This window comes from Megascapheus bottae, unplaced genomic scaffold (genome assembly GCF_031878675.1).
Source record: "Megascapheus bottae isolate mThoBot1 unplaced genomic scaffold, mThoBot2.hap1 HAP1_SCAFFOLD_40, whole genome shotgun sequence".
NCBI lineage: Eukaryota > Metazoa > Chordata > Mammalia > Rodentia > Geomyidae > Megascapheus > Megascapheus bottae.
In genome coordinates this window covers 3,425,861-3,445,993 of record NW_028327715.1, presented here as the reverse complement: position 1 = coordinate 3,445,993, position 20,133 = coordinate 3,425,861, and the positions used below count along the sequence as shown (strand labels likewise).

Sequence of the window (20,133 nt, the reverse complement as noted above, 5' to 3'; positions counted from 1 at the left end):
TTGGGCTCTAGGGGAAGGAGAAGGATGAGAAGGCAGCCATGCAGAGAAGGAAGCCCGGTCCACCCTGCCATGCCCAGGGCCTCACCGAGTCCATCCTGGTGAGCTGCTCAGCCACCAACAGGGGAGGGAAATCTAACACCTCATTCTTCTCCTTGTTCAGTCCCTCCCCTGTGCTCCCTGAAGAAGGACAGGAAGATCCTGTGAGGAAAGCATGCCGGGTCCTATTTCAATTCTCCATAAATTAAGGGGTCCCACCCAAGCTGTGGACCAGGGGCCAGGTTGGTGGTTCCCAGGATATGGATTCCAGGGTCCCTTGGGAGTCTACCATGAGGCCAAGTTTCAAACTGGCTCCCAGTCAGCAGAGCAAAGGAGGCTGGTACTGCAGGTGACATAGCCTCAGAGTCCCGGGAAGACATGGCTGCCACCCACACCTGATGCTGCTGCTCCCATCTCGTGGTACAGTAGAGTCAAGGCTGACTTTGGGTGTTGGTCTAACCCTGGTAATGTTCCTGCAATTGGGCTGCACGACAGAGCTTGGAGCTCAATGCTGCCCTCTTAGACAAACACTGGGCTAATGCTAGAGCTGCAGGAGAAGACAAGGCCCTCTCCATGAGGATTTGTCCTGAGTCTTTGAAAAGAGAATAAAGACCCTCTTCCCTTTGACTTCCCAACCTGGATCCCTCTACCCATCCTCATTTTCAACTTCTCTGCACAGTCTCTATGTTCCAGCGTGTTTCTTCTTCCTGGCACAAGGCCTATATTAGAGCCTTCTCCACCCTCTGATGGCCCACATTCATCCAGCCTCTTTCCTCTGTCTTCCCACCCAGTTTCCACACCATCAGGCTGTGTCTGGCTGGGCTCTTGGGCCTCCATCTGATCCAGGAGCCGTTGTGCACGGCTTTCCACGTGTGATCCAGTCATGTGCCTCTTCAGGTGAGCCAGCAACTGCTTGAGGCAGGCAACGTGTGCAGGCTGGCAGAAGTCCTCCCCGTACTCGTCCAGCCACATGTCCAGGAGAGAAGAGAGGGCACTAGGGGCAGATGGGGGGCAGCAGAGTCAGAAACCTGGCCAGCGGCTACCCCAGACACTCTCAGCACTCATTTGAAATATGGACATCAGTATCTCCCCAAGCCAAGCTTCTTTGGTGGTGGAGGTAGTGACAGTGCTCAGGAACCAAGGAAGGATTGAAGGGAATTCCAGGGAGCCAGCACCCAATCATGGGATGAGCAACTCTCCCCTCTCCAGGGAGCTCTCCATACTCCTGCAGCTCTCTAGTCCCTCCCCACTGCATGGAGTCTCCGTGGGGTCTGTTGTATGCCTGGCATGAACTGGCTGCTGGTGCACATCCACTGGTGACTCTACTGCCTCCGTTCCAAGAGCCACACGTGGGCTATCTCCCCACCTCACTGTTCTCTTGGTGACCCAGCCAGGCCTTCTACTCTGCCAGCCTTCCTAGGGTCAGCAGAAGTCCTAAAACATGACATCAATGCTCTAATCCTGTTTGCGAGGCCATGGTGAGGACAGGCAAGGCTGGGCATCAGGGGCTGTGGAGAGGATGGTTTGGCACAGGGCTCAGCTCTCCCAACAGCACTGTCGGTCATGGACACATATGCCTGCATATGTGGTCCTGCATACATATGCCACACTTCAATCCTGTGGTGAGAACGTCAAGATTTCTGGGATCCTGAGCTCGCCCACCACGCTACACTCAAACCTGGCTCCACTGTGCATACAGATGCCCTCCTTTGAGAGCAAAGTCCACTCACTTTATGAGTTTGTCCTGTGGCATGCCATCCTGGCTGGAGAAAGGCAGGATTTCATCCTGTGTAGAGGAGTCCTTGAAGGCCTCACCTCTACTGAACCTATGGAGGAATTGCACAGTTACTGGCTGTCTCTTCCTGTGTTTTATCCGGCTTGCAACAGTGCGGCTTATTTGTGCTTTCTCCCTACAAACATGTCCAGACCCGGAGGGGCTTCAACCTATGTGCGATGGAAAGGGACAAGCCTTTTCTCCCTTGAGAATCCTGTGGGCCGAGGGTCTCTCACTCTGCCTTCAGCTATCCCTGCTCTGTCTACGTGTAGTTGAGGAACCATTCTCCAAACAGGGAAAGTCTGCTTTGTCTGAGGGCTCAGAGCTTGGAGGCAGAAAGCTGTGTCCTGAGGAAGAAGGTCACAGGGCTGAGCCAACACTACTAGGGAGCACACAAGGCATTTCCCATGGCCCTGGCATAACCTAAGATGCTTCTCTGCCCACCCCCACTCCACAGGATCAGAGTAGCCCTGAGAGTTGTGCAGGTCATTCCCAGGGTCCTGTGGAGAAAAAGAGTCCACTGCCCTTGCAGTTGGTACTCACGTTTGGAAGAGCAGGTCCAGGACGTGTTCTGTGCTGGTGAATTTTCGGTAAGTGGAGAGGAAGGTGGGGATGAAGAAGTGTTCCCCGGTTTGCTGGGCAGGCACCAAGTGTTCCACCAGCTGCTCCAGGGTGCCTGCCCTGCAGCCCTCGTCCTGGCTTGGAGCTTCATCCTGGAGTGGGACCAGGGGAATAGTATAAGCTGAAACTAGGGAACCAAAGAGGACTCTGACATACAGTCCAGGGAATTACATTAAAATGACTTCCTATTCTCTCTATGCATGTCTTGCTGTCTGTCTCTGTATCTCTCTCCCTGTCTCTCTCAGTCTCTGTCTTATTCTCTTGTCACTCTCTGTCAGTCCTTCTGTCTCCATGTCTTTCTGTATGCCTCTCTCTGTGTCTGTGTCTGTCTGCCTTCCCCCCCCGTCACACACACACACACACACACACACACACACACACACACACACACACACAGAGAAATACACAGAGGGAAAGGTGAGCTGGTAATGACTGGAGACTTAGATGTGGTGGGCTTTCCAGCCACTTACTGGCCTCGGCCTCCATGTCACTTGTGGGTTACAATGACCCAGAAGTTTTCTCTGCCAGGACTGGCCTTGTTTGGACACACCTGTGCCAGACACCCTCTGCACTCTTCCATGAGGCTTGAGCCTCTCCCATTTGAGGCAAAATTGGCAAACATCTCCTGAACGTCTGCTAGCCAGAGAAGTGAGTTGTGGGCTTGTGTTGACTGAGGGTGCTGGGATACCAAGGTTCTAAGTTCCATTGTGAAGGTAGTGAGGTCATCTGTGGAGGTCTCTTCAGTGGACTCCTTCCTTCTGACACACCCTCTCCAAAGGTCCCCTTCTCTATCCTCTTGCTGGCTCTGAGCAGGACATAGCTGTCCAGTGTTACCCCAGCACCTCAATTCTATGGTCCCGGGGTAGATCTGTGTGGAGTAGACACCACCCTGGAGGAGACACAATTGGGTTCTCAGCCTCATGGGACCCAAACTTAAACCCCTTTTCTCTCAAGTCCCACTCTGCTCCTCACTTGTCTTCTAAGACACGAAAGGGAAACCTTAAGATGAAGATTCCTGAGAGATGCTATGGACTCCCCAGTGGTCAGGCTTCAGGGTCAAGTCTCACCAGTTGCCATGCTGCAAGTAGAAAATCACTGAGGCTCAGACCAATGTGCTCTGTCCCTGATACACAGTTGTTGTCTAGACAGGGCACAACCCCTTCCTTACTGGGACCGCAGGATTGACACCTGGGTAGAGCCTGCCTGAGTGTGTTCTCAAGGGAAGTGTGACTTCCTCATTTTGTGGCAGTCAGCAGTGGGTTTGGGGAACACTGTATTTCAGTATGGACCTGTGCGGCCACTTCCTGGTCTGGGAAGTGTGTTGTGTCATGTCTCTCCAGCCACAGGGACCTCTTTTCTAACCTGCTCCTGGACACACGTGTGCTTCTGCTGTCTTCCTGGTGTCTTCATCGCTCCCCCCACATTCTCCCACTTGTTCCTCGAGAGTTTGGCAGGGGCCTGAGAGACTGAATGGACATCTGCCCTCAGGAGTGAGGTGGAGGACTGGACCCCTCCTTTCTCCAGCTTGCAGAGGAACCCATGCAGCCCGCAGGCTCTCCCAGCTGCGGTCACATAGCTTGGATCCCATGAGCACCTGGGTATTGTCTAGGTCTCCAACCTTGCCCTTCCTGTCTTTAGGAATTTGTACTCAGGACCTGGATCTTGTTCTAGAGCTCTTTTTGCCTAAAGCTAGAGTACTACAGCTTTAAGCCCCAGTGGCTATGTGAGAGGAACATTTCATGGGGACTTTTCTGCACAGGCACCGTGATCCTCTGATCTCAGCCTCCCACCAGCACCAACCAGGCTCTCACTGTGATTTTTATCCCTATGTAAAGAAGTTACATTATTTTCACAGATGCGTAGAATGGTTACAGTTACATAGGATATGTATTGAGTTCTTTTCCTTTGGTCCAGTGTCATTCCTTCCGCAAACTATCAGTTTCCTTCTTCTGCTTCTACATGTGACTTGTCTAGATTTCTTTCAGTACAATGTCTATTGAACATCAGTGATGAACATTTTCACACTTTTGTCCTGAGTTCTATGTTCCTACCCAAGATAGACACCAAAACAAGTGTTCAGAAAGAAATAAGAAAACAGAATCAGCAAAACCCCACAAGAAAAAAATGTTTTTCTATACAGTGTCGTTTATAGAGATATGTTTCTGAGTACGTATATATACCTGTCTATTTATATTTATATTTATATATATATGGCAAACAGATTAGTATATGGGGTAATTGTTTTGTCAGATGTTTCAGCCTGGTCTTCACAGATGATTTAGTTGGGTTGACATTTACTTTGCTGAGAGTAGATTGTTAACATCTATTGTTGAACGGATCCATCGTCTTTGGGTAGCCTCAGGACACTGTTTTAAAGTGTACATAGTTGATTCATTGGTTTGTGCATCAATATTTACCTCTTCTTGAGTGTTTTCCCCTTAGATCATTCCCTTCATTAATATGCAGTGTCCTTCATTATCTCTTTCTACTGGTTTGAATCAGAAGTCTATTTTATGGTGTAACCTCATAGAAACCCCACATTCAGCCAGATATGAGGAATGATGTGCATGTTTGGTATTCTTTTAGGCTATTTGTGTATCCTAACAGTGGATCATTGTTGGAGAATGTTCTGTGTGCAGCTTCTTGAATGTGAGTTTCATGGTCATCTGGTGACATACTGCTTTGAGGCCTATTAGCCCCATTGGCATTATTTGAATTCAGAAATATGTTTGTCCATTTTCTGCAGTGAAATCACTTTTCTAGCAATTATTGGACTGCATAGAAGTCAGCATTACAGGACATCATCAGACATGGAACATCTGTCCAAGAATGAAGCTTCTTTAACAGTGCAAGACCTACACACTGAGGAGAGTCATTAGATCTAGGGATGCTGGAACTCTTGACTACATAGAGCAGCTGCTTTCTATCTCCACTATGTTACATCATAACCTTGAGTTTCTTGAGAACACTCACACACACACACACACACACACACACACACACACACACTTATATATACTTATATATTTGTGCATCTCTCTCTTCTATGGCTATATGTAAGTAATTGTCAGAAGCCTAGACTGAATTGCCAAATCTAATTTTGCTTTTCTTTTACCAGTCTGGATATCTTTAAATACATGCTTGGGAGCTGTCCTGAAACTTTATTATTTTTTCCTATGGCTAGAGCTCTAGCATTTGAGCCACAGGGTCACTGCCTGCTTTTTTGGAGTAGTTATTTGGGGTTTAGTGTTTCCTAGAGATTCTGGCCAAGGCTCTACCTCTTGTTTCTCAGCACCTCTTTGCAGGTTTTTCTGTTTCTGTTGTACTGTGGAGTTGAACCTAGGGATTTGTGCATGCCTGGCAAGCATTCTACCCCTAGGCCACTTTGCCAGCCCTGTGCATTTAAATGGAATACCCTGTGATGTAAGGCCAGTGTATGTTCTCTGCAATTCCAGTGACATTTTCTGAGAGGCTGCAGTCCTGTGTGGGTGGGTGACCACGGGTCTCTTGAACCTCATGCCTATGGGATGACCACCATTCATAAGGAGGATTGGAGCAAGGTACCCCTATCCCACTGAGTGTCCTCCATACTCAACCATGTACTAACGAGGAGTCCACTTATTGAAAAAAGAACAGTGATTAAGGTTTACAGGCTCATGGGGTTGTCTATCTTAAGAATAAGGTCTCGAGTTCAATGCATAACAAAAACAAGCAAACTAACAATCCAAAAATCATCTGTCCTGCCTTGCTTTGATTCATTCCTTTTCTAAGATGAAAGAAAGAGTCTCATATAATGAATGATTGTTGTCCTTAATGTACTCTGTTATCTCTCATCTCCTTTGCTGTCCCTTGGGTATCTCATGTTGTTACAGTATCTCACTTTGTTTTCTGATATATTGAATTTATTTGTATTTGATTATTTAAAATTTGATAGGGAAAGGGAGAAAACCAAGATGGGGGGGGAGGGTAGTGGGTACCTAGACATGTGAAAGGGTATCAATGTATGTGAATTAATGCACCTTCTATCTGGCAAATATCATGTAACCCTTTTATTAATTACAATAAAAATATAAAAAATACGGACTTTGGGTGTCAGGATAAGTAAGTAAATGAATGAATGTATAATAAATAAATTAATTTAAAAAAAAGAAAGTAACAGGCTCAGTGACAGTGGCTTATGCCTGCACTCTAGCTACTCTGGAGTCTGAGATGTCAAGGAGATTCAAAGGCAGCCTATGGAGGAAATTCTGTGAGAGTTAAAGTCCAAGTATCCACGTGGTACCATAGGAACGTGTGTCTCATGCGGTATAGTACTAACCTGAGACAGGAAAGCTGAGGGACTCTAGCCAAAAGAACTTAGCCCCTGGCAATGTTTGTGTTCCCTTAGGATGACTTTCACCTGGCCTTCCCTTTTGAGAGCAAGCATACTCCTTATGTTTCATCCTGAGTAGTGTGTCATCACATGTTTACACGAGTGTGGATTAGCCAGAGAGTCAATGAATATGAGTACACATCTCTAATTTTTGTTTGTCATTCATTTAGTACGCATGCACATGACTATTGACAAAGCATACTTAACAGCTCTATGCTAAAAGAAAAAGGCACGTGGAATATGCGAACATAGGGTCAGGTGAATTACTTAAAGAATTATTAACCACACATACACACAAGCACAGACACACACACACACATAGGGAGAGGAGAGCCGTTAATGACCAGGAAATTTACATATGTTCAGCTACCCAGACTCTCACTGCCCTGAACCTCCCCATGTCACCTGTTGGGTCCAGTAACAGCATCTCCAGATGTGTCCATGGCCAGGCCTGGCCTTGTTTGGACAGACGTAGGCCATGCACCCTCTGCGCTCTTCCATGAGGCCCGAGCCTCTCCCATTTGAGAAAAATCTGGCAAACATCTCCTGAACGTCTGTTAGCCACACAAGTGAGCAGTTGGGGGCTTGTGTTGACTGTGGGTGCCGGGATACCAAGGTTCTAAGTTCCACTGTGAAGGAAGTGAGGTCATCTGTGCAGGGCCCTTCAGTTGAGCCCTTCCTTCTGACACACCCTCCCCAGATGACCCCTTTTCTCACCACTTGCTAGTCCTGAGCATGACCTCATTTATTCAGTGTTTCAGCCACTGTTCAATACTACTCTCCCCAGGTAGCCCTGGGTGCAGCAGCCACACCACCTTACAGGAGATACAGATGGGCTCTGTGCCTCCTGGTGCCCAGTCCTGTATCCCTGTAACCACAATTTCCAATGTCCTATGCTGGTGACTTCAAAGAGATAGAACAGGTCAATGGTAAGGAGAGGAGTCATGTAAGATTCTATGGGATGGCCGGTGGACAGGCCTCAGGGCTAAACTCCACCACGTCCCAAGCTGCAAACAGAAAAGCACTGAGGCTCAGCCCAGTATGTTCTGGCCACTGACAGAGTCTCTCAGTCTACAACCACAAGACCGTCCTCACAGGGCCCTGAGATTGAGGCCTAGCTGAATCCTGTGTGTCTGATGGAGTTAGGAAAATTTGATTTCGTCCAAGTGTGTGGCTATCAGCAGTGGGTTAGGGGACACTGTATTTCAGCTTGGAAAAGTGATGTCATTTCCAGGCCCTATGATATTCCTTGACACCTGTCCCTTCATGTCCCCTCATCCACACTGACCTCTGGACTAGGATGCTCCTATTTATGCCTCCAATGGAGCTTGGAAGACAGATATAAAATGGTTAATGTTTGTGTTCTTTCCTGGTGCCAGTTGTGAGGCTTACACTCTGGTTTTGGGCACTGTCCTTGAGCTTCTTTGCTCCAGGCTGGTACTCTGTCACTTCAGCCACTCTTCCACTTTTGACCTGTGAGTGTCAGGAACTTTTCTTCTGGAGACGGCTTGGAACCTCAGTCTCCACATCTCAGCCCCTGAGAAGCTATTAGTACAGTGGTTCCTCATTGGCGCCTGGTTTTTATAATGAATTTTCACTGTTGTGTATCACATCTCCTTTTCCTTTCAACTGCTCGACCACTGTTGTTGTCGTGACCTTCCTGACAGGCCAATATCTGAAGGTCCTTTCACAGACTCTATGCCATAGACCTTTGCATGGCCTGCCGAGGAAAATGCAAGCAGTGATGATGCTATTCCACTCCCTAGGATTCGCTTCTCTGTTGTTGTTGTGAGCCTGAGACAGGTCTGGAATACTTTTCCTCTCTACGTCCATGACGGACCTGATAAAGCCCACCAGCAAATGGTATTAAGTTTTTTCCAATGCTTTATTGGATGTTTGAACTCAGGTCTATGTTCTTCCACTGGTCCTCAGTACTGGGGTAATTGAGGAGTGAGGGAAGAAATTAGGTCACTGTGAGTGTGCCCTTAAATGGGATATGGGAATGAGGGGGTCTTGTGTCTCTGTTTCTGTCTCTCTCTGCCTCACTCTCTCTCTCTCTGTCTCTCTCTCTGTCTCTCTCTCTCTGTCTCTCTCTCTCTGTCTCTCTCTCTCTTTCTCTGTCTCTCTCTCTCTGTCTCTCTCTCTCTCTGTCTCTCTCTCTCTCTCTCTCTCTCTCTCTCTCTCTCTCTCTCTCTCTCTCTCTCTCTCTCTCTCTCTCTCCGTATCTCTTCCAGAACCTGTGAGGTACTTAGTCCTCCCTTTTAATTGTATTCTAATGTCAGGGAGATGGATGGGAGATTACAGTTACATTCTTCACACATTGGGTACATAACTTCTTGAACACTGATTCCCCTTCCTATGTTGTTTTCTCATTTTTCTTCCCGCAACCCCTACTCAATCATCTGTGTTTCCCCATTCCTTCTCTATTTCAATTAAACAAGTAAAGTATATACAATATACCATAGGCCTCCTCTTCAACTACATGGTGCTATCTTGATGTACTGTGCAAAAAGCAATATAGCCAACAGATACATTGACCTGAACCATGAGGCAATATAAACCGTTTTCCTTTTTAGTGGGTGTTCTCAATTGTTTGGGGACAGGTATCTGACTCTCCATTTGAAGTGAGTTTTCCATTGAGATGCCTACAGGAGGCCTTCAGGATCCCAATCAGACAAGATCAGAAAAAAGAAGGACTAGATGCTCTATATTTCAAGCACTGAACATACACAACAAGGAATATGAAAATTACAAGAGACAAACTGAAAGAAACATGGGAACATCATTTCAGATTAATAAAGAAAATGATCTCTTAAGAAGTGTTAACAATTTTTACCCATGTAGCTCTCATGTTGGTGCATCTAAACTAATGAAGCAAACAGCACTGCATTTGCTAGTGCAGATGGAGTCCAACCTAGTGTTAGTTGGGTGTGGTGATGCCTCAGTCTCCAACAGGCAGGATACCCAGACCACTCCTGGACTCAAAACATGAACCAAGAAACATCAGGATTGAATGGCACTATGAACCAAATGGACTTAATCGACAGATACAGGCTATTTTTTTATTTTTTATTGTGATTAATAGAAGGGTTACATTATATTCACCAGATAGACGGTACATAACTTCACAAACATGGATACCCTTCCTTATGACATGGTCCCCATTTCCCTCCCACTCTCCCCCCACTTATCTTGACTTCCCTCCTTCCCTATCCAATTTCAAAAACCAATTAAGCATATATAAAATATATCAGATAACAAGGTGAAATCTTGTAACAATATGAGATAACCAAGGGATGGCAAAAGAGATGAGAGATAACATAGTACATTAAGGACAACAGTCACTCATTATATGGCTTTTGTTTCCTTCTCCTGGAGGTCCTTACATTTAGTGTCATACTATTTGGTCTAATGTCTCTAGATTTTGTTCTATTGTAAATCTCTGCTAGGAGAGCCCAAGGTTTCTACTGATTATTACAAATGAGGGAGACTTGGTGTTCGATTGATATAGACTGACTTATTTCAGTGTTGTCCCACCATACCTTATATGATGTAGATTGTTATGCTTTGTTCTTTAGGAAAACGTATTTTTTATTTTATATTTATTTTTATTTCATTGTATAGAGGGGTTACAGTGATATTCGCCAGATGGAAGGTGCTTTAGTTCTCACACACTGATATCCTTTTTTATGTTTTTGTCCCCATTTCCCTCCCACACCTCCTCACCTCATTTTTCCCCTCCTATTTCAAAGAAACGAGTAAACATCTTTATAATTCAACAGGTACCAAAGTGGGATAATGTAACAATAAGAGATTAACCAGAGGGCAATACAAGAGTGAAAAGCATAATACATAAATAATAACAGTCACTTATATTTAAGCTCTTGAGGAAAACGTATTTTTTAAAAAGAAAGTTTGTATATGTTTAATAATCTTAATTCCACCTGTGAGTCACTGAATTCTCACATGTGAAACTTGGGTAGAAATGTCTGTAAGACTCTTTATTTTTAATCAACCAGCAAAAAAGAGGACGTGTGTGTGTGGACTGAGTGACAGAGTACCAGTTCTGAGTGAAGGAGTCAAGTGAGAGCAAACATCAAAAATGGGGCCAGGTGCTGGTGGCTCTCTCCTGCAATCCTATAATCCTAGCTACTCAGGGGGCTGAGATCTGAGGATCAAGGTCCTAAAAGCCAGCTGGGGCATGAAAGACCCCGGGAGGCGGGCGGGCAGGCGCGGGGAACCAGCCGCCCTGGGGCTTGGCGCAGGAGCCTGAGCTGGAGCTGGCGCGGAGCTGGACCCGGGGTCCCCAGCGGCAGATGGCCTGGGCAGGCCCGCGCCCCTCCCTCCTCCTCTTCCTCCTCGTCCTGGTCCTCCTCCTCCTCCTCCTCCACCTCCTTGGCGGCAGTGGCAGCAGCAGCAGCAGCAGGCTGAGAGCTCGGCGAAGCCTGGAATCTGGTCAGGGAAATGGAAAGGAAGGAGAAGCCGAAGCCCACCCCGGATTCCCTGGTGCAGCTGATGAACGACGAGAAGCTCACGAGCAGCCGCCCAGCTTCTGCGGGATCTTCAACCACCTCGAGCGGCTGCTGGGCGGAGTTTAGTTTCGTGGGGAGAATCCTTGGACCAAGAGGACTGAGTGCCCAACAGCTGGAAGAGAAACAGGATGTAAAGGAATGGTTCGAGGCCAAGGCTCAGTGAGGGATAAAAAGAAGGAAGAACAACATGGAGGCAAGCCCAGCTGGAGCATCTGAATGAAGATTCCCATGTGCCAATCACTGTCAAGGACGCTCAGCACAGAGCAGAGGTCACATTGAAGAGAGCAGTGGAGGACGTGAAGACATGGCTGGTCCTGCAGCAGAAGGAGAGCACGGCCTGGAAAAGGTGCAGCTGACGGAGCTCGCCATTGTGAACGGCACCTACGGAGAGGCCAACACTAAATCACCAGCCCTGGCCTTTTCTCTGCAGCAACTGCCAGGCTGCTCCAAGGACCCTTCCTGGGCCTGCGCCTGTCCTCCCACCAGCTGCCCTGCGTGCGCCTGCGCCGGCTGGCCCGACCACAACGCCTGTGATCAGACAAATACAGACCGCTGTCATGCCAAACGGAGCTCCTCACCCAACGGCTGCACTCGTCCTCCAGGGCCCGAGGCTGGGTTCATCCACATGCCCTAGGAACACCCCTGTACATTGGCACCAGCTACGACAGTCCTTGAGTAGAACCCAGGGGTGCATTAGGTGCGGTGGCTACTAAAGTTCGCAGGCACGATGTGCGTGTCCATCCTGACCAAAGGATTGTGACCACAGACCAAGCCACCACCGGTAACTAACCTATGACCTTCTGACCTCTGAACTCCTCACCCAGTGATGATCTGACCAGGCCTGCTTGCTGATGAGTTAACTGGTAATCGCCTTTGCTGGCCCGTGGTCAGTGCAGCGAGCTGAGGCGCTTGTCCATTCGTCTTACCATCGAACCACACTAAAGACAAAAGAAATTGTCCTCCAGCTCAGCATTTTTTTTTTCCTCCCTTGTTTGGGTGAAAGTGGTTCTAGAACCTGCACTGCATAGTAGTAAAGCAATAAGGCCCAGTTCATCCCACAGCACTGATCATCTTTCAATGTCCTACCTTAAGCGAACGGTAAGAAGAAAGGGAGACAGATGGCCCTTAACTACTCAGATGACAGAGGCAGTTACTGTGAGAGACTCTAGGAATCTTTGTCTTCTTGTATCCAACTCAATGCTCTCTCTGAATGTACTATGTGGTGGTGCATCATGCATGAACCTTTGGTCAGGGTTGTCATTGGTGAAGTGGTTTCACACTGTAGTCAAAACTTGAGGTGCTGTTGAGTCACTACCATGCCCTGCAAGGGGGCAGAAGTTGCAGCCTTTTTTATATTGCCTGCCAAAATTTGAAGTATTAGAAGAAATTGTGCCATGGGACAAAAACTTATCGAGTTTTGAAAAGTAATACAAACAACAAAACTGCAACACTATTTTTAAAAAGATGACTGAGTTAAAATTATTGAACTATTATTTTACACCTCCTTAAAAATATTTGAGAACAACATACATGCATTATGTGTCACATTACTGGGCAAACTGTTCAAATATTTTTTTAAAACTTCCCTGTATAGAAAAAAAATCATTAACGATGTAAAAGCCATGCGTGCCTATTTGCTGTATACATGTAATGAAATTGTAGATAAAGTGTAGTGCATTGAAACAAATGAACAGAAGTAGATACTATACAAGGGTGCTGGTGCAGAAAAAAATATATATTTTTGGAAATGTAGCATTTTATACTTTCAAGTGTTATTAAAAAAGAAAAAAGAACAAAGAAACCCTTTATTTCATGAACTAATTTTTTCTGGTGGTTGTCAAGAAACAAAAGACCAAAAGAGCCTTTTTGTCTTTCTTTTTTATTTTTTAAGTATTGGAATAAGTCTAAAGAAAAGAAAGTGCCTTATTTTCCTTCATGGTCATTTAGTCAAGTGTCTTGTAAGATCAGCTCCTCCTTCAGAGTAAAAGTGAATGCATGCTACTCAGTCGCCCAGTATGTGAACGAAGATAGGAGGGAAGGTGAGAGTTGATGCTTTGAATTCTACGATTTGTGCCACGTTACCTGGATGCAAATTTGCCAGATCTGATACTGTGAAAAAAATTCATACCTTTCCTTAGGTTTGACTAGTAAGTTTTAAAATGTCATTCTTTTAAAAATCATAATTGAGTACTTTGGGTTATTATAGTCTGTACTATTAGCCCAGAGGATTCTAAGAGAAAAATTATGTGAGATCTGCACATCATTTTACAGGCAAAATTAGAGCTTTATTTTCTTCAGAGAAGAGGGGATATCTGGGATTCTTTGTTTTCCTCTTATTAATTGGAGATAATAGTATACCTAGCAGACTTGGTCACAGAAATGATCCTTTGTGATTTTCATTCTGAAAATGTTTCTAAGTGATCCACATTTAATCAGTCTTTATCTCATACCAGAGAACTTGTCCATCACTTTGCTGGCTTTAGTAGTCACCCCTACACACACATTTTTGCCCTTCCCTGTTTGTTAAACTTTCAAAGAATGTGAAAAACTAGCATCATTGTGCATAGAAATATGGAACTGAATTTCAGTTTGAGCTTCCAGTTTCTTGTGAAGTTCAAACCATTTTGTAGTTGAAGTGATTTGTGTGCAAAGCCTTCATCTAAACACTTGAGTAAATAACCATTAACCGCTCAGTACCAGATGTGGCAAATCTCAAGTGACGGTGGACCCTTAGCTCATCAGCTCAGCCCTCTTCTATACCTTCTCAGCTCCACAGTCAAGGTCAGCAGGAAGCCTAGTGGGCACCTTCAAGGTGACCTCTATCATCTTGTCTCACTTGGAACCGTTTTTAGTTTATTTACTATGCGATAGACATTGCTTCGAACTCAGCTAGCTTTGGTTTAATGTGCCACAGCTTTGTCTTTCTGTTACACATATAGTTGTTTTGATTTATTTACAACATATGCTGTGCCATTTTGGTTTTTATTTTGTTTGGTTGGTTAAATAAATTTGCGACACTCAAACACTTGAGGTGATAGTAACAAAATAATACCAGTATTTGATTCAGTTTCATCTCAACTGTGTTATACCTGGACGTTTTAGATGTTTATCAAAGGTCTTTTATGGGGAAGAAAGTAAATGTATGAAACAATAAATGTTTGACATTTATGAGTGATGTTGGCTCTGAACAAACTTTTGAAAACTTAGTTGACAAAATTTTGGATCAACTGAAAAAAAGCATGACTTTTGAAATCTCTGAATGCCTTGGTTCTCAGTATTATCATTCTTTATTGAATTTATTTCTTATTAAAGTATGTAGTTTTTAAGACTTTTTCTGAAAGTATTATGTAATTTTTTAGTGTGGGTAGATGGGAGTGTCGCTTGTATGTTACCGTACAGCTGACATGTATTTTTTGTCTATTCTTTATTATCTTAGTAGTTTCATGCTATGTATGTACCATAACCAACCTATTGCCTATGAGAAACATGTAAGATAATGTATTTACAGCCATTGTTACAAGTTTATAATGTATTTTTCTGTCTTGTTTTATATGTATGTTATATAACATTCAAAAAGAATTTTTTTTCTTGATTGAGAAAAGGATACAAATGCAAAATCCACAATTTTGATAACTGAAAATTGCCAATTGTTTTGCAGTACTTTATTATATTGGGTGTCTTGTCTTTCTTGGGCTTTTAGTTAGCTAATGAATGAATACATTAGACACTTTTGGGTTTTAGTTGGGATTTTACATAGCTTGCATTTTAATTCTTTGGTTCTTTGCTGTTTCTATTAACCCATAGCATTATTTCAATAGATGTTATAATATCAACCTACTAAAAAAAAAGAGTAAAAAGGAAAGAATGAGCAGAAAACCAATAGCAACAACATACATCAGTCCAGTAGAGAGCTGAAGTGGGACACCTTGATGATTTGAGGAGAGCCAAGAGATGGGGTACTGTACATGAGGCCTGGTTTAATGGCTTCTGGGCTGTCTGATCATGAATCAGGTTCAGGTCAGAGGACAAGGTCACAGGAACCTAGAGAGTCCCAAGTTGAAGACACAAGACTGACAGGTCCAGTAACCTACCATCCAGGTCCCTACCCCTGACTCTCAGACATCAGGGAGGCCCATCACCCGGGGGTGATGCAGTCAGGATGTTGCTCAAGGCTATTGCTCAGCCACCTGAGCCAAAGCACCACTTCCAGCTTTTTTAACTGTATGTGGTAGTGAGGACTGGAACCCGTGTCTTCCTACATGCCAGACAAGCACTCTACCACTAAGCCAAACTCCCAGCCCTGCAAAGAGAATTTTGAATAGCCCAAGAAACCTAGGCAGCAAAGCCTATGAGAGTCTCATCTGCAATTAATCAGCAAGAAGTAGGAAATTTGATTCATGGCCAATGTGTTGGATTAGCAGGCTTGAGCATAAAGGTTCAAGGCCTTTTCTCCTATTTAAGTGGCAGAACCAGCACAGCAAGAAGTACTACCGTGGGCATGTGTCTGTGATGTCTGCATCACTTTTTGCCACAAGGCAGATGATGGTGGCTCTAGGTAGAAGTGTCAAACAGAAATGGAACTCTAAGACAGATATAAGGCATCTATATGAATCCTTTCAAGGGTACACTCATAGACACACACACACACACACACACACACACACACAAACACACACACACACACACACACACCTTTGGTAAGGATAGAAGAATAAAGAAAATGATGAGAGGGCAATGTTCCCGCCGGCTGAACCGGCGGCCCAGGAACCGGGAGAGCTCGAGCAAGGAGTGGATGCCCAGCCGGAAGATGCTCGCCTGTCCCCAAGCCCCAGCTGCTCCCGCAGCGAGTCCGCCCCCAAGGCCCGGCGCAGGGCGCGCTCCTCCTCCTACAGCCGCTCCAGAAGCCCCTCCAGGAGCTCCATGTCCTCCTACCGGTCGAGGAGCTACTCAAGGAGCCGGAGCCGGGGCCGGTATGGCAGAGGTCGAACCCGCAGCCGGAGCAGCTCCTACTGCAGTTACAAGAGTCACAGGACATCCAGCAGGAGCCTGTCTGAGAGCAGCTCTTCCAGTGCCCGCAGCCGCTCCAGGTCTTACTCATAGGACAGCTACTACAGCCGCAGCCGCAGCCGCAGCCCCAGCCGCCGCCATGGCCGCCGCCATTACCGCAGAGGCAGGCGCCACTGGAGGTCCAGGAGTCACCGATCCTAGGGTTCTGACAGCAGAAGCGACCGCCGCTACTCACGTCACCGGAGTGCCAGCAAAAGCAGCCGATATAGTTGAAAGTGGCTTTACACACACACCCAAAAAACACCTTTACCCTTCATTGTAAATATCTGGTAACTTTAAAATTCCAGAGCCGCCACCGCCGTCTGTTGTTGTGTTTAAATCTTGAGAGTTTCAGAAGGCGGATTGGTGGCTGGGTGTCCGCGTTCCTTTATCCTTGGCCTAGAAGAACCCAACACACAAACAGCTGTCCCGGAACACTTTTTCTTTTTCTTTTTTTTTTAATGCCACATTCTGCAACAGGCGACAATGGAAGTTGAGTCTTTGAAGTATTCCTTGGTAACCTTGCAGAGAAGACGGTGGCTCGTTGCACAGAGTCCTTGCAATTGGGAAGGAAAGAAATCTCGCCTGTTCACGGTTTGGGGTTCTGGCCGTGTAACCCGTACCTTTCCCTTCTTCTGCGCCTGAGGATGGGGTAGAAGAGGGATCCCCACACCACCCATCCACCCTCTCCTCCCCTCTTGGTGCACCTGCACTGACTCCACAGACTTCCTCTACTCGTGCTTCTGATGAATCACAACCACCACCGGGCACTGCGTCCCCGCCGTGCCGTGACACACTGATGCCCTGCCTGATGAGTCGGCCCAGGACCGAGACCGGGGTGTGTGGCGCCAGCTCCATCCATCCTCCGACCTGTCAGAAACACTCGTGGCACTTCTCCTTTCTCAAGTCTTTGCGTCTTTTGAGTTCTTCCCCAAGTGTACTTAATCGCCTCAGTGCCAACCCAGCCCACCTCGCAGAACAGTGCCCCTCCTCCAGCCCGTGCCCTCCACAAAGGGGCATGCAGCAACCCTGGATGGTTTCAACTCTGCCATCTGCCTTTTGGTTTGCTCTGGGTGGGTTTTGGTTTTGATTCTACAACTGTAGCTTGAACTCAGGGCCTAGGCACTTTGCCACTTCACTTTATTTTTCACTCGAGTCCATGTCCTACTGTTTATTGAAGACAACAGGCTCCAGGACTTCCTCTGCCCCGGCTTGGCCTTCACTCTCAAGCCTCACATCTCAGCCTCCTCCCAGGGCTTGCATGACGTGATCGGCTCCAGTGGTCACGTCTCCACTGAAAAGGCCCCCGCACATGGGGAGGGGATTGGTGAATGAGGGGGGGCTGCAGCAGTGGTGTGCAATTCTGCACCCCAGGCAGTGCTTTGCCCTAAACCAGTGAAGAAGTCCACGAAACTGCCTGTGTGCTTCTGGGCACTCGTGACCCGTCCTGCAGCTTTCCCTTCGCGTTTTCTGACGCCAACCACAGGAATGGCTGTTCTTCCTCAAGAGGCGCTCTTACTCTGAACTTCTTTTTTAAATAAAAGAAAGATGCTGTCCTGTGCTTCTTTATACACAAAGTGAATTGGGGGGTGGGGGGACCTATTTTATAACATCCTGTTTTACTTAAGATGATTTTGTTCCAAACGTGGAGAAAATCTTTTCTTGTGCATACTGGCAAATTCTCTCTTTGTACCAACTCCTCCTTCCCCGAGCCCTGAAAGGGGAGAGGGTCCGGAGGACTTGTAGAAATTAAAAGATAATGCTTCCTCACAAAAAAAAGAAAAAAAAAGAAAATGATGAGAGGGTAATGTTCCCTTCAAAGACTGACCCATTTGCAATCTCTTCACCCAGAAGAAACAGCAATACAACTGGATGGACAGAATTAGCTGGATCCGGAATGAAAGCAATGTCATCATCCCTCCTGTTCCTTATAGCCATTTATATAAAAACCACTTCCTTATTCCACAAAACACAGATGACAACAGCATCTTGGTCTCCCCCTTAGAGATGGTAGCCAATACAAACAAAATTTGGTAGAGAATTGATTGGCCTGGACCCTGGAGGACCCACCCCGGAAGTCCACTCTGCTCCTCCCGGATCTCCCTGCCCCTTCCGCTGAGGACCCAGAAATAACGACTCCGCAGGTCCAGTGTCTCAATGGCTGACAGCACGGGTCCTCACCGCCCTGGACTCCCCTTCCTCCCTCTGGAGCCGTCCACGCGGTCCTCCTGGGCTAGGATGGGGAATAGACTGGAGAGGAGGTGAGCCCTGTCCCGTCCTCCCCAGCCCTCCTGCCTGTCCTCTCCATCCTCCTCTGCCGACCTAGTCTCCTAACCTCCTCTCACTGGGTTTCCCCTCTGAACAGTCCACGACCTCTTCGTGGACCAGGACCGGCCCCAAACCTCCACTTTGCCCTCCTACATCTAAGACATTGCGCTCATTTACCACGTGTATTTATTTTTCTTTAAGAGATGAATACTTCCTTGAAACAAAATTTCTAAGGACAGTTTCATTTTCTTCATGTATGTGTTTATTTGATTTACATTTCTCTTTCACAGCATAATGAAATTCTACTCTTGTACCCATTTGGAGAGGATGGTGGGAGATGAAATTAAGAAACTATTGGTAAGTATCTACAACAACGACTAGAGTTTACTTAACTGCAGTGTTCATTATTGCATGACGTGTTACAATCAAAGCTGCTTCCATCTTCTGGACTAGTGGGACAGACTGGCTCATGCCTAAAATCCCAGCTAGTCAGGAGGCTGAGATCTGAGAATCTTGGATCAAAGCTAGCCCAGGCACTAAAGACCATGAGACTCTTAGCTCCACTTAATCACTAGAAAAAAAAAATGGGCAGTGGGGCTGTGGCTCAGTGACAGGGCAGTAGTCTTGAGCTGAAGAGCTCAGGGACATGGCCCAGGCCCAGGGATAGGGTGGTAATCTTGAGCTGAAGAGCTCAGGGACAGCACCCAGGTCCAGAATTCAAGCCAAAAGACCAACAAAAAAAGAAAAAGAAAAGACCCCCGGCGGACAGGGTCAGCGGCGCTGGGGCCGGGGGCTGCCGGCCTGGGACGGCCCGCGCGCGGGCTGCGGCGCAGGGGACGCCAGCGAGAGGCCGGGGGGCACCACTCGCGCTGGCGACCCCACAAGTACCCGCAGCCGGCTGTGCTGCACTGCGCCCGGCCTCCTCGCGCGAGTGGCTGCGGCTGCTCTGGCAGTGGCGCGCAGGACTCACATCCTCGCGCTGGGGTGCGAGGCGGGGGCCAGGCGGGGCCACGAGCCTCGGGGGAGGCAGGCGTCCCCGCGAGCCCGGGGGGCGCACCCCGAGGAGGGGCAGGCAGGCAGCTTGGTCCTGCCACAGGTGCAAGCTGCTGCGCCGGGTCGGGGAGGCGGACTCAGAGGTGAGTTTTTTAAAAAACCATATTTTCCTTCATGTTGCCCTAGATTTCCTGTACATGGTTAGAGAATATGTTTAAAGTAGAGTTGCAATATCTACCTATTATCTACTCACTATGTATACAATATATGTGTGTATATGGATTCAAATGTGTAATTGTCGAGTGCGTGTGTGGTTTAAATTTAGGATCTTGGGAGCTATCCCTAAGCCTTTTGCTCAAAGCTAGCCCTCTCCCACTTGAGCCACAGCTCTATTTCTGGATTTTTGGTGGTTAATTGGAGATAAGAGACTCAAGGGCTTTCTTGTCCAGGCTAGCTTTGAATGGTGATACTCAGATCTCAGCCTCCTGGAT

The 20,133-nt window shown here is 46.8% G+C and overlaps 2 pseudogenes; both read left to right on the top strand.

Annotated features, from left to right (window-relative positions):
* LOC150039360 (uridine phosphorylase 1-like) overlaps window positions 1–20,133 on the top strand; it is a 56,158-nt pseudogene that overhangs the window by 1,652 nt on the left and 34,373 nt on the right.
* On the top strand, window positions 11,253–12,124 carry LOC150039361 (KH domain-containing RNA-binding protein QKI pseudogene; annotated as a pseudogene).